The 12,240-nt window shown below is 44.6% G+C and overlaps 1 protein-coding gene across 1 annotated transcript in view; it reads left to right on the top strand.

Moving 5' to 3' along the window:
• SHB (SH2 domain containing adaptor protein B) overlaps positions 1 to 12,240 on the top strand; it is a 144,789-nt gene that overhangs the window by 73,316 nt on the left and 59,233 nt on the right. The gene's annotated exons all lie outside the window — the stretch shown is intronic.

Raw genomic sequence — 12,240 nt, 5'->3', positions numbered from 1 at the left:
GGTCGCAGTCCTGGGCATCACCATCACTCCACTCTGAGCACTTTGCCTGAGTGTTGTGCTGTCGTGACACACGCTTTACAGCAGACACAGATGGCTGGCTCAAGCCAATACCAGAGCAGGAAGCAGCTCAGCTGGGTGGGCTGAGCTAGAATGAGTGATGCCCCTTGGAGCAGAACCTGGTCTTTGGTCCCTGCAGCGTGGCTAACCCTTCATCTTGTGAAGATAGTCCTAAGGCTCCTTTCCATGCTAAGTTTGGGAGAAACAAGCAGTTATGTTCCCCTTCTCCAGCAGGAGAGACCTAAACACTTCCCTTCCCTGGACCCCAACCCTTTATATTTGGGGTGTCTCCTAAAGAATCCTCCTCTTAACCTTCTTTACGCCCATAGGTTGGCCCTGTGCATTGGGGTGATAAGGGTCAGGAATTGCACTTGAGGGTGAGCAGGGCAGGGGACAGTGGTTGTGCAGGCCTACCGAAAAGGGCTGAGGCCAGCTGAGCCTTCCAAATGTCTGTGCTCTCTCCTGTTCCTTTGACTCTGGTGCGAATCAACTCCTGAAGCACTGCGGGGGGAGGAGGGGTCTTGTCAATGTGATGTTGCAGTAAAGAAAGAGGAGGGGGATGGGAGAAGACAGTACTAAGAGAGAGGCTAATAATTGAAGGATTTGATAGAAGAATCAGTGACAACTGGCATACAGTTAAAGAAAGAGAAAATCTGGACAGGACCCATGGGCTTCACTGCAGTTGCCGACAGTCCGTGATATTATAGATTGCCCATGCACTGGTAGGTTTCGGGGAGGCTCTCAAAGGCACAAATGGGAGTTAGATTCCTCACTTCTAGCTGCCCTTTGTGCTTTGAAAATATCCTCTTTCCTCAGTGCTTTCAGCTTCCCCCAAGTAATCTAGACACCATTAATGACTGCTTCTTGGAGCAGCTAGTCCTGGAACCCACAAGGGGAGGCAGTTCTTGATTTAATCCTCAGCGGCGCACAGGGTCTGGTCCAAGAGGTGAATATAGCTGAACCGCTCAGTAATAGCAACCATAATATAATTAAGTTTAACATCCTGGAGATGAGGGGGGTGGGAAATACTGAAGATGCCCACCACAGTAGCATTTAACTTCAGAAAGAGGAACTACACAAAAATGAGAAGGCTAGTTAAACAGAAATTAAAAGGAACAGTCACAAGTGAAATGCCTGCCAACTGCATGGAAACTTTTTAGAACCATCATAATAGAGGATCAAACTATATGTATACCCCAAAATATTTAAAAAAAAAAAAAAAAAAAAAGGACCAAAAAAATTCCTCCATGGCTAACCAACAGAGTAAAAGAGGCAGATCGAGACAAAGGCATTCTTTAAAAATTGGAAGTCAACCCTTAGTGAGGAAAAAAGAAAGGAACATACACTCTGGCAAGTCATATGTAAAACTATAATTAGGCCAAAAAATAACTTGAAGAACTACTAGCCAAAGACTCAAAAATTAATAGAAAAATTATTTTAAGTGCATCAGAAGCAGGAAGCCTGCTAATCAACCAGTGGGGCCACTGGACGATTGAGGTGCTAAAGGTGCGCTCAAGGAAGAAAAAACCGTTGCGAAAAAGCTAAATGAATTCTTTGCATCAGTCTACACTGCAGGGGATGTGAGGGAGATTCCCAAACCTGAGCCATTCTTTTTAGGTGACCGATCTGAGGAATGTCCCAGACCGAGGTGCGGGAAACACAGATGAACACGATTTGTTGGAGAAGAGTCAATGTGGCTTTTTTTAAAGGGAAATCATGCCTTACTAATCTGTTAAATTATTTGAGGGAATCAACAAATATGTATAACAATGATCCAGTGGGTAAAGTGTACTTGGACCTTCAGGAAGTCTTTGACAAGGTCCTCATTGAAGGCTCTTAAGCAAAGTAAGCTGTCCTGGAGTAAGAAGGAAGGTCCTCTCATGGATCAGTAACTGGTTAAAAGATAGGAACCAAGCAGTAGGAATAAATGGTCAGCTTTTACAGTGGAGAGAAGGTAAATAGCAGGTTTCCCCAGGGGTCTGTGTTGGGCCCAGTGCTGTTCAACATGATCTGGGGAAAGGAGTAGACTCTGAGGTGGCCAAGTTTGCAGATATGACAAAATTACTCAAGATACTTGAGTTTCAAAGGCATCTCACAAAACGGGGACTGGGCAACAAAATGGCAGATGAAATTCAATATTGATAAATGCCAAGTTAATGCACATCGGGACTGTTCAGCTTGGAAAAGAGACGACGAAGGGGGGACATGCCTGGTGTGGAGAAAGTGAAGAGGGAAGTGTTATTTACCCCCTTCATATCACACAAGAACTACGGGGTCACCCAATGACGTTAATAGGCTGAAGGTTTAAAACAAACAAAAGGAAGTATTTCTTCACACATCACACAGTCAATCTGTGGAACTTGTTGCCAGGGGATGTTCTGAAGGCCAAAAGGATAGCTGGGTTCAGAAAAGAATGAGAGAAGTTCCTGGAGGATAGGTCCATCAATGACTATTAGCCAAAAAGGTCAGGGACACAACCCCATGCTCTGGGTGTGCCTGAGCTTCAGACTGCCAGATGCTGGGACTGGATGATGGGATTGGTCACTTGATAATTGCCCTGTTCTGTTCCCTTTGAAACGCCTGGCATTGGCCACTGTCAGAAGACTGGTTACTGGGCTAGATGGATCAAATGTCTGACCCACTGTGGCCATTCTTATGTTCTTATCTCGTAAGGTTTTATGATGCTTACCATCATCACAGTATCTGAGTGCCTTCCATGAAAAATCAATAGCAATAACAAAGTCACATGAAGCCTCTGGCTTTTCCTCCCTCTTTGGGGGGCTATAAAGACACTGTTGGGGTCTGGGTATGCTTTGGTAGGGTGTTGTAGGTTGGTTTGGTGGCTTATTTTTAGTTGGGCTTCCTGTTAAATCCTGAGGCACCCACCAATCATCCCTTCAGAACTTCGTTATGCTTCCCAGTGCTTTCTCTTTCGGAATAAGACTCACTAAGAAGGACGGGGGGCTGCATTCCCATATGTCTTTCCCTCCAGTCCTAGGCATTCTGCATGGATTGGAAAGCAATTTGCTTTGCTTAGATTAAAACCTACCTGTTGGGTAGAGCTCTCCATTGCGGTCTGTATTTTGGAAATGCGTCCGTCTGTCCATCCACTGAGCAGATGGCCGCACCACACCAGTGAAGCAAGCTTTTATATATGGGATTAGAAATAGGTTTTTATTTGTGAGGTTGGGCTGTAAGGCTCAAGTGACGAGTGATGTGACACAGAAAGTTTCACCTCTAAATTACTGGTTTAAATCTAGTCCGGGTTGGGCGTAAGTTTCATGAATGTGCACGGAAGTGTACGAAAAACAGCAACAGTCTCTGCTCTCAGGAGTGGGAAACTGCACCAGTTCCAGGAGTTGATGGCTGGTCACGGAAGTTGCCAAATCTCAAGCATATACAAGAAATGCTGTGACTTGCACCAGTGTGCCAGAATCTGGTTTCAAACAGGGGTGTAAATCTTGGCTTTCTTTGTCCATGCCAGTGCAGCTTTATCAGTGGCTTGTCATTGGCTGCTGAGTCTGGGCAGATTCCCCAGGTAGACAAGGCCTGAGTCCACAGGAGCAAAGAACCCCTCTTCCCAGGCCTGATCCAGCTCCCGCTGTCCCCCATTGAGTCTTTCAGTGAGAACTGGATTGACCCCTTGTCTGTAAGTGGGCGTCCTCAATTATCTGAGCAACCACCTTTCTGAAACAGGATCATGATCCCAGCTGCCGTTGGGAGACTTGTTTCTGGTAGGTGGGGCTCAAGAGAGTTGAGACGGACCAACACAAAATGGAAGTAGAGGCAGAGGCCGCACTGTTCTTTGTCACTATGTTGCTTTAGTGGAGCAACATCTTGTCCAGTGTTTGTTGCTGTTTAGACTCTCTTCTTCTGGGGCTTATTCATTTGAAATGTGAATGCACATTTCAAAAGCTGCACTGTCACAATGGATGCATCAGCTGCACTCTTCTGCATGTCCTACTGAAGATGAGCCCCTTCCCCAACAAGTGCTTTCCAGGGGGCCATGGGACTCCCCTTGTTCAGGAACATGATTTTAACATGGGGTTTATTGACGGGACAGTGGATCCAGATGACCAGCAGGGCTAGAGCACAAGTTCATATCTATCGCAGTTTATTGTTGGTCACTCATTGCCTATTTAATTCACCCTTAATCGTTCAGAGACTTCCAATAGTAAACATCTTTATATATAGTTCATCTGTCTGCTTTGAAAATTTGCTCACAGAAATACGTCTAACTTTTGGATGATAAAGCTGTCTTGCTTTGTCTTTGATGCCAAGAATCCTGCAGCTAGAGGTACTTAAATATTCATGTTTAACTGGTGAGGACAGTATTACATTGATATTCAGTCTCGGATGGATAAGATTTTACATATTATGCAGCAGGTACAGGCAGATTTCCCTCTTCCTACTAATAAATACCCAGGAGGCAAAAAAGCTCGATCCAGTTCTCCTGGGAGGAAATTCTGTTAAGGATAGTGTTTTGGTAAGTGGCCTTCAGTTCTCCCCAGGACCGCCTTCCTTTCTCTTCGTTCTTCATATAGGTCCACAGTCTAGAGGAGTGGTGTACTCTGAACTCGGAACTGGGAGACAAGACTTCCTGAATTCTAATCGCTGCTCTCTGTGGGACTGATCCAGCAGAGTGCTTTTAGTCAAGCGTATGGCGAATACTTCCGTTGCAGTCCCCTCGTGAGGTCTATTCAGGTGCTTAAAGTTAGGCAGATGTATAGGTACTTTGCTGGATCCAGCCCTTCACTCTCACTTAAGAGGCACTGGTAGCAGTCTTCACGTGAAAGAACCATAAAATCATTGCAAAGTATTTTCAGCAAGCAGCTCAGTAAACAAGGTGTGGTTAGTTTAAACTAACTGCTTCACTCCAGCCACCTCACAAAATGCTCAGGCCATGAACCTGTCACTTATATGGTAGTTCATTGCCATTCATGGGGACAACTAATATTTATAAAGCAGTATTAGATTTGGTCCTCGTAATGTAATTCTTGATGTGCATTTTTCATACTCATCTAGAGCTTTTGTTTCTCTTGTTTATTAGCAGTACCAAAGCCGTAAATAGCAGTCAGTCCTGCGTTATTTAGGAAATTATTTCTGAGGTTAGCTGTTCAGGAACTTGTACTTTGTAGCAGTTTCACTTCCAATGTGTTATCTGCACTGTCTGATCTAGTTGAACAAAAGCTCGCTAACCAGGGTTTTTGGGAAACCAGCTGAATAATTGCAATAGAACAGATAAGATTAGGCTTTAAACTATGCACTAATGTGGGAATCTGTGGCAGGAAATGAATGGGTCTATTTGTCTTACTTACAGCTGATCTATTTGGGTCAGTACACTTTAGAATCTGACACAACTGTTGAGTCAGAGCAGATTTGTCATGCCACAGCTGATTAGTCTGCTGGTTAATGTGTCTGTGTTTCATTACCCTCTATCTCTAATTTCTCAGTGATGCATGCAAAAGTGACTGTGTGCTGTCTGATTGATAAAGCAGTGTCTTAGGCAGGCATTTCCATCAGGGATGTTGGGGAGTCTCAGCATATAAAATGTTGAAAAACACATTATAGCAACTTGGGATAGCAGGACTAGAGCTAGCCACATGATTGATTACTTTTTTACACAGATTACAAACATACTTAACGCTGAGGCTGTGGCAGAAGCCTGGACGTGTAGGAGCTGAAGAAGAGCTGTGTGTGTGGCCTGAAAGCTTGTCTCTTTCACCAGCAGAAGTTGGTCCAATATAAGGCATTCCCTCACCCACTTTGTCCCTCTAATATCCTGGGACCGACTCAGCTCCAACAGCTCTGGAAATACACAGACAAACTCTGGGGCACCTACAGTGCAAAGGGAGTGAGAAGCGTCCACGTCTCCTCAATAGGGGAGTCATTGCCCCGTGTATGTAGGGGTCCCTGGCAGGTTTAAACTGCCACAGCAGACATTCCCCACCCTTCCCACCAGCACCTCCAGTTTAGAAATGTGCCATGGCTGGAGCCTGGTGCACTCCAGCACTCCCCTGGAGTCAGCTGTCAGGCCTGGTATAGATTGACCCAGACCGTCAGGGAGGCATCACTGGCAGTCTGCCATCACCTCCCCCCCACCTTTTCCCCATGGAAATCTTGGCCCTGGGGAGAATTCTGGATGCAAAGTTCCAGAGCATTCTTTAGCCTGAAGTCTAGCCACTTGCACTTGTGGTTTGGTGATTGTTTAAATATATTTTAATTCGCCGTGTTGCACTTTCCAACGTTTGGCATTTGAAGCAAAACGCTCTGGTGTCTTTCCTCCCGTGCTGTGCATGGGCCCTCTACTGTTGTTGATGTGATGCATGGGCACTGAAGGTAGAATAGAAACCAGTAGGCTCTGCAGCCCCCATGCCTTGCCACACCCCTTGTAAAGACTGCCCCTTTGCTTGCTGTTGGATATAGCACAGCTTTTGCCTGAAGTGTCTTATCTTCTTTTCTTGTAATGATCTCCGCAAAATAAATACACGGAGAGGGGGAAGAGTTTTACCTCGCAAACCCTAACAGCTTTGATGGAGCAATTAGCCTCTCTCTTAAATAAACATTTAGTGTCATGGAATATGTGTGTTGAAGCTTTCACTGAGGAGCGCTTGGCTGATCAGCTAACATTGTGGAGCACTCGCCAATGTGGTACTGTGCTCCAGTGAAAGCATTTTCTTGAGAAAATAGAAGCATCTCAAACCAGTACATTAGTTTGTAGCCTCCTTTAGGTGGCACGACCAAGTGTCTGCTTAAATATATTAGATGTTCCCCTCTCTCCCTCTGGCAGGGCCTGCGAGCCTGCTGGGCAGTGTAAGTAAGGTAAGGTCGGAGGGAGGGTTCCACCTCTGGGCCCTGGCCTCTTTTCACCCAACCTGGAAAAGAGCAATGCAAAGCCTTTAGCTAACGGGCGCAGCACCAGCGGGCTTACTCCTGTCCTGAGCTGGCTGAAAGGCAGTAATGTAAGCACACGGGAGGCAGGGACGGGGGGAGAGCGCGGCCTTTGGGGTAGCCCAGTAGGTATCTGAGTAGCCCTGTCTGAGCTGGAGAATGTTTATAACCGGCCAAGGGGTTTGCTGCTGCTGCCCATCACCACGGTATCTAAGCCCCTTCTGTGTAAAATCAGGAGCAATAGCGAAGTCCCTAGTGGACTCCATGGAGTGTCTGGCACTTCTCCCTTTTTGCAGTAAATCTCTACTTGGGATAGGGTGTGTGTGGTTTTCTTTAAATTGTATTTGATTGTGTTGAGCTTTTGGGGTTGACTTGTTCTGAGGGATAGGTTGGCTGGGCTTTTTGGGCAGAAGGAGAGCCCGTGTAACTCTGTGCTTTTCCTAGTTTGGAAAGGCCTTTGCGAAGAGGAAAGATCTGCAGTGTTTCCTAGGGGCAGCCAGAGTCTGCCTTTTTCTCCTCTGGAAGCTTGTTCTAGTCTGGGATCCTCTTGGCTGAGAATGCCTTTTTGTCCCCAGCTCTTCCACGCTTCGCTCGGGGTTGTAGGATGTGCAGGGGCCCAGAAGAGAGCAGCTGCCTCGGCGGTTCAGAGTTCCAAATTTGGTCTTTGGTGCAGCTCTTTGGTGGACGGTGCTGTTGTGGCTGTATCTCACTGTGGGGCTGGCGGACCGGCTGCTCATGCTGTTCGGTAGCAGAAATGCTTGGTGGGTTTTGTACGTTCCCCGTTAGTCAGCTGTGTCAAAGGTGGCAAGACACCTAACCACTACTTGTTGTTGTTTCCCCCTCCCCTCTTCCCCCCCCCCCAATGGGTATGCGTACATTCCCTTCCCTTCCCTCCCCCCCCCCCCCCCCAATGGGTAAGTGTGTTCCCTATGAAACACAAATCACAGTACTGGACCTGCCAGACTGACTATAACATCAGTTTCACTTTGGGGCCTTCAGGGTGATGTGTCAGAATGCTGTCAATGTCTGTTGTGACCAATGGGAATAACATTGAAGCACCTGTATAATAGGCCTTTGTGGCATAGGTGTCGTATCACCAGGACACCAACACGTGGTGCATGGAGATACAGCTTCAGTCTAAATGTGGCACAGTGTGCCACACGGATCAGACAGTTCGCAGTCCTGGCAGGTTCATCCTTTGCTGCAACCGTAGTCCAGATGTGATATTTTTAAGGCATCAAGATTCATTAAAGATACGACAGGATGTTTATTGCATAGTACCACTCAGTGCAGATGCTGGTACTCGGAGACAGCTGTTCTTCTTTTGCCAATTAAATGCTGATAAGCATTTCCTTGACTTCAGGGTACCTTTATATACTGTGCCTAGTACAAATATTTACATAAAATACTGAATTGTGTCTTAATCTGTATTTCATTGTGTTAGAAATATAAAAAGAAAAGTTTCCTGGACTTGTGTTTCAATCAGACGTAAACTTGGAATATTTCCAAGGGTTTTAATTAATGTTTTGCAGCAGTGTATCAGGCTAGATTGAGCTATAACTATTTAGTAGTTACATCATGGAAATATTTGGCTCATGGATAGAGGAAACAACTTCCCTTCTCCCCCAACCGGAAACGAATGTGTTTAGGGTTAGGGACGGGGCTACATTTTTTTGATCTGCTCACTTTGTTTCCTGATCTCTTATTTTCAGCGTGAGTAAGGAGCTGTATAGATTCCGGAAAAATAGCTTTGTTATCTACTCCATTTACTTTGGAGGAGGAGAAAATGTTAGTCAATCAGTCTTGTTCTCGGAAGGCACAGTGCCGGTCTCCAAAACAAAGAACACTTTCCAGTTTTCTTTAGATAATGTTACTTCTCTGTTTGCAGGGTTTTTGCTACTTCCCTATTTAACTCCAAAGATATTCCCTCAAGTAAGAGGGTACCATGGGAATGCTGCAAATACTTAAGTTGTTTAGTAATTTAGGCTACTGAAAAGTTTAAGAGCAACTTTAGCGCTAGTGTATCTGCTACAGCAGTTATCTGCTTCCTGTTGATAGTCGTAGCTCTCTATATTGTATGCATGTTTCTTTGTCAAAGAGGAGTTTGGCAGTTGGAAGCCATAACCATTTTAGCTCAGCCTGTAGGTCACATAATCTGACACTCCTGAAAGTTCTGAATTCTTTTAGCTTGCTAGTCAGCCTCTGAATTTCACACAGGAGCCTGAAAACCTGGAGCATGGCTCTGCTAGAACCACTAACTGCAGAGAATAAGAATTGCAGGTAAGTTTATTCTTCCCATTGTGGTGACTTTCAACCTGCTAGCAACAAAAGTAACAGTAAGTTTCTTCCATTGAAACTTCAATTCCCTGTACTGCTGTTGAATTTTATTAGCTTAATAAGCATAATTCTAGAAAAGTGCACTTCAGTATTGAGATCAAAGGATAAAATTAATAAATGAGAAAATCAGGGCATTAAAATTTGGTCTTCAAAGAAAGCAGAAAATAGTCTATATAAAGCTTTAGCAGCCTTTTGTTCAATGCATTCTTGATTGCTCTTGCTTCTGTTTGAATGAAAAGATCCGTGGCCTTGTAATCCTCAAAGCCAGACTTCGAGAAAGCGGAATTAACACACTTTCAGATTCCTTGGTCATTCCAAGAATTATTTTAGCGCTTAGAGCTGTAGTGATTACAGCTTTCATGAAAATTCATAAAAAGTGCCCCAGCACAAATGTTCTGCCTCCTACAAATAACGAGTACTTAAGTATTCCGGTCCTGGCTGTGCTGTCAGCGTGCATCACGCTGTCACTGCTTTTGCAGCAGCTTCTCCGTTCAGCTTGCTGCTGACGGGGAAAGTGCGTGTGATTTAACTTTGAGACAAATCACATTCTTGTGTAAATAGTCATTTGACATGTTAATGAAGACTGAAATTCAAACAAATTAAAGGGATCTTAATATTTCTCTGCTTGCATTAGTGCCTGGCTTCACGTGGAAAACCTTTCTGCGTCAGGGTTCAGACACATGTCTGTTTAATACTCGTGTTCTCTGAGTAGAAGGCATGAAATAGCAACCTGCCAAATCCTTTAATAAGGTCATTTTTCTATGAATTTGCTGGTGCTTTGTAAAAATAACTTGTGACTTAAAACATATGACTGCTAGCTGCTGCCTTTCATGGGTTCCTATGGGGTTAATGGTGTCTGCAGCACAAATGCAGGTAGAGATCATTGTTCGCTCTGGACTCTTGGTTTTAGGAAGATTGTCCTTTGTATTCTTTGAATACAAAACACATTTCACATTTTAGTAAACTGCCAGAGACGCTAAATATGGGTGTGATTTTAAAGGAGATGAGACGCTTGTGGTTCTGATCCAGCAAGGGTCAGGAGTGTATTAATAGTGTATAGCTGAGTGCAGCCTATGTGATCTTTGACAGGGAGAGTTTTCTTAATGTAGAATTCTGCCCTTGAGCAAAAGTCTTTTACAAAGACACACTTTCAATATAGGCACTAAAGAGTCGCTATATTTCACTATGTGAAAGTGCTAATGATGTGGAACGACACTTTTCTCATACACTTAAGATGCTGTAGAAGAACTAGTCAGATAACTGTTTTCTTGGCTTTGTTACTGTTACAAAGGTGGGAGTGTAGTCTGAAATCCACGGCTGTGCATTATCTGGAACTGTGTAGTTTAGATGCATCACTGGGTTTCAGTATGATTTCCTTCACGCTTATTTGCATCTTGACTGTATGAGTTAACATTGGAAATGCTTCTGCCCAGCTGTGAAGTTGTTCTTCCATAGTAGTTCTGATGATTTATTTTGAAGTATTGTTTTTAACAAGTTTCAGAGTAACAGCCGTGTTAGTCTGTATTCGTAAAAAGAAAAAAGAAAAGGAGTACTTGTGGCACCTTAGAGACTAACCAGTTTATTTGAGCGTGAGCTACAGCTCACTTCATCGGATGCATCCGATGAAGTGAGCTGTAGCTCACGAAAGCTCATGCTCAAATAAACTGGTTAGTCTCTAAGGTGCCACAAGTACTCCTTTTCTTTTTTCTTTTTTGTTTTTAACAATAAACTCTTAATCAGTTTTCTTTTTGTATGGAGGAAAGTTGGATTATGCAGTTGGGGTGGTGATGTTTGCAAGTCTTTGTTGATCTATTAAAAATAATTACTTTTCTGTAGTGAAGTCCAAAATTATGACTGGGCTTTGGAGGAGTAAATTTTTATCAGTTAATGTTGATAAGCATTGATTTCACCACGCGCGCACACGCACGCGCGCACACGCACACTTCCATGAATAACCATTATAATTTACAGATAGGCAAAGTCAGAAAACTGCTGTTTGAGAGTTTGATGTAAGGATATTTATGCTCTCTATTTTGAGCCAATGTTAATAACTTGTGTTTTACAATTAGAAAGCTTTAACTTTTTGAATCTCAGCATCCCCTGTCATTAAATAATTGTCTGACCAGCCCTGCCCCTTTGGTGTTCTGCAACTGAGAAAAACGCTTTGAAATAAGCATCCATTATATGTAGATTTTTACAGATAATAAATAAAAATGGAATTCTGTGATGCCGGATTGTGATTAATGTGGGTTCATGGTTGTGTTTTACATGTCCCTGGATTCCACGGCCAGAAGGCACCATTGTGATCAGCTAGTCCAGTGGTTCTCAACCAGAGGTCCGGGGCCCCTGGGAGGCCACAAGCAGGTTTCGCAGGTCCACCAAGCAGGGCCAGTGTTGGACTCATTGCGGCCCAGGGCAGAAAGCTGAAGCCCCGCTGTGTGGGGCTGAAGCCCGGGGCTCCGAGCCCTGCCACCTGGGACTGAAGTCGAAGCCTGAGCGACTTAGCTTTGTGGAGGCCCCTGTGGTACAGGGCCCCAGGCAAATGCCCTGCTTGCTACCCCCTAATGCCAGCCCTGGCTTTTATATGCAGAAAACCAGTTGTTGTGGCATGGGTGGGCCGTGGAGGAGTTGTAGCGTGTTGCGGGGGGGGGCCCTCAAAGTAAAAGGTTAAGAGCCCCTGAGTTAGCCTGACCTCCTGTATAGCACAGGCCAGAGACCTGCCCCACAATCGTTCCCAGCACAGAGCTCTTAGAAAAACATCCCACCTCTATTTACAACTTGCCAGTCATGGAGAATCTACCATCACCTTGGGTAAATTGTTTCAGCAGTTAATTTCTCTCACTGTTAGGCTCTCTTGGAGAGGCCAGAGTAACCTTTTCCAAATGAGTAACTCTACTGGGCTCTTCTGTTTGTTGCCATGTTTGCTCGTTGTGATTCCTGCTCAGGGTATTGTGG

Source organism: Natator depressus, chromosome 5 (assembly GCF_965152275.1).
Source record: "Natator depressus isolate rNatDep1 chromosome 5, rNatDep2.hap1, whole genome shotgun sequence".
In the NCBI taxonomy this organism is placed as follows: domain Eukaryota; kingdom Metazoa; phylum Chordata; order Testudines; family Cheloniidae; genus Natator; species Natator depressus.
This window is presented reverse-complemented; position numbering and strand designations above follow the sequence as displayed.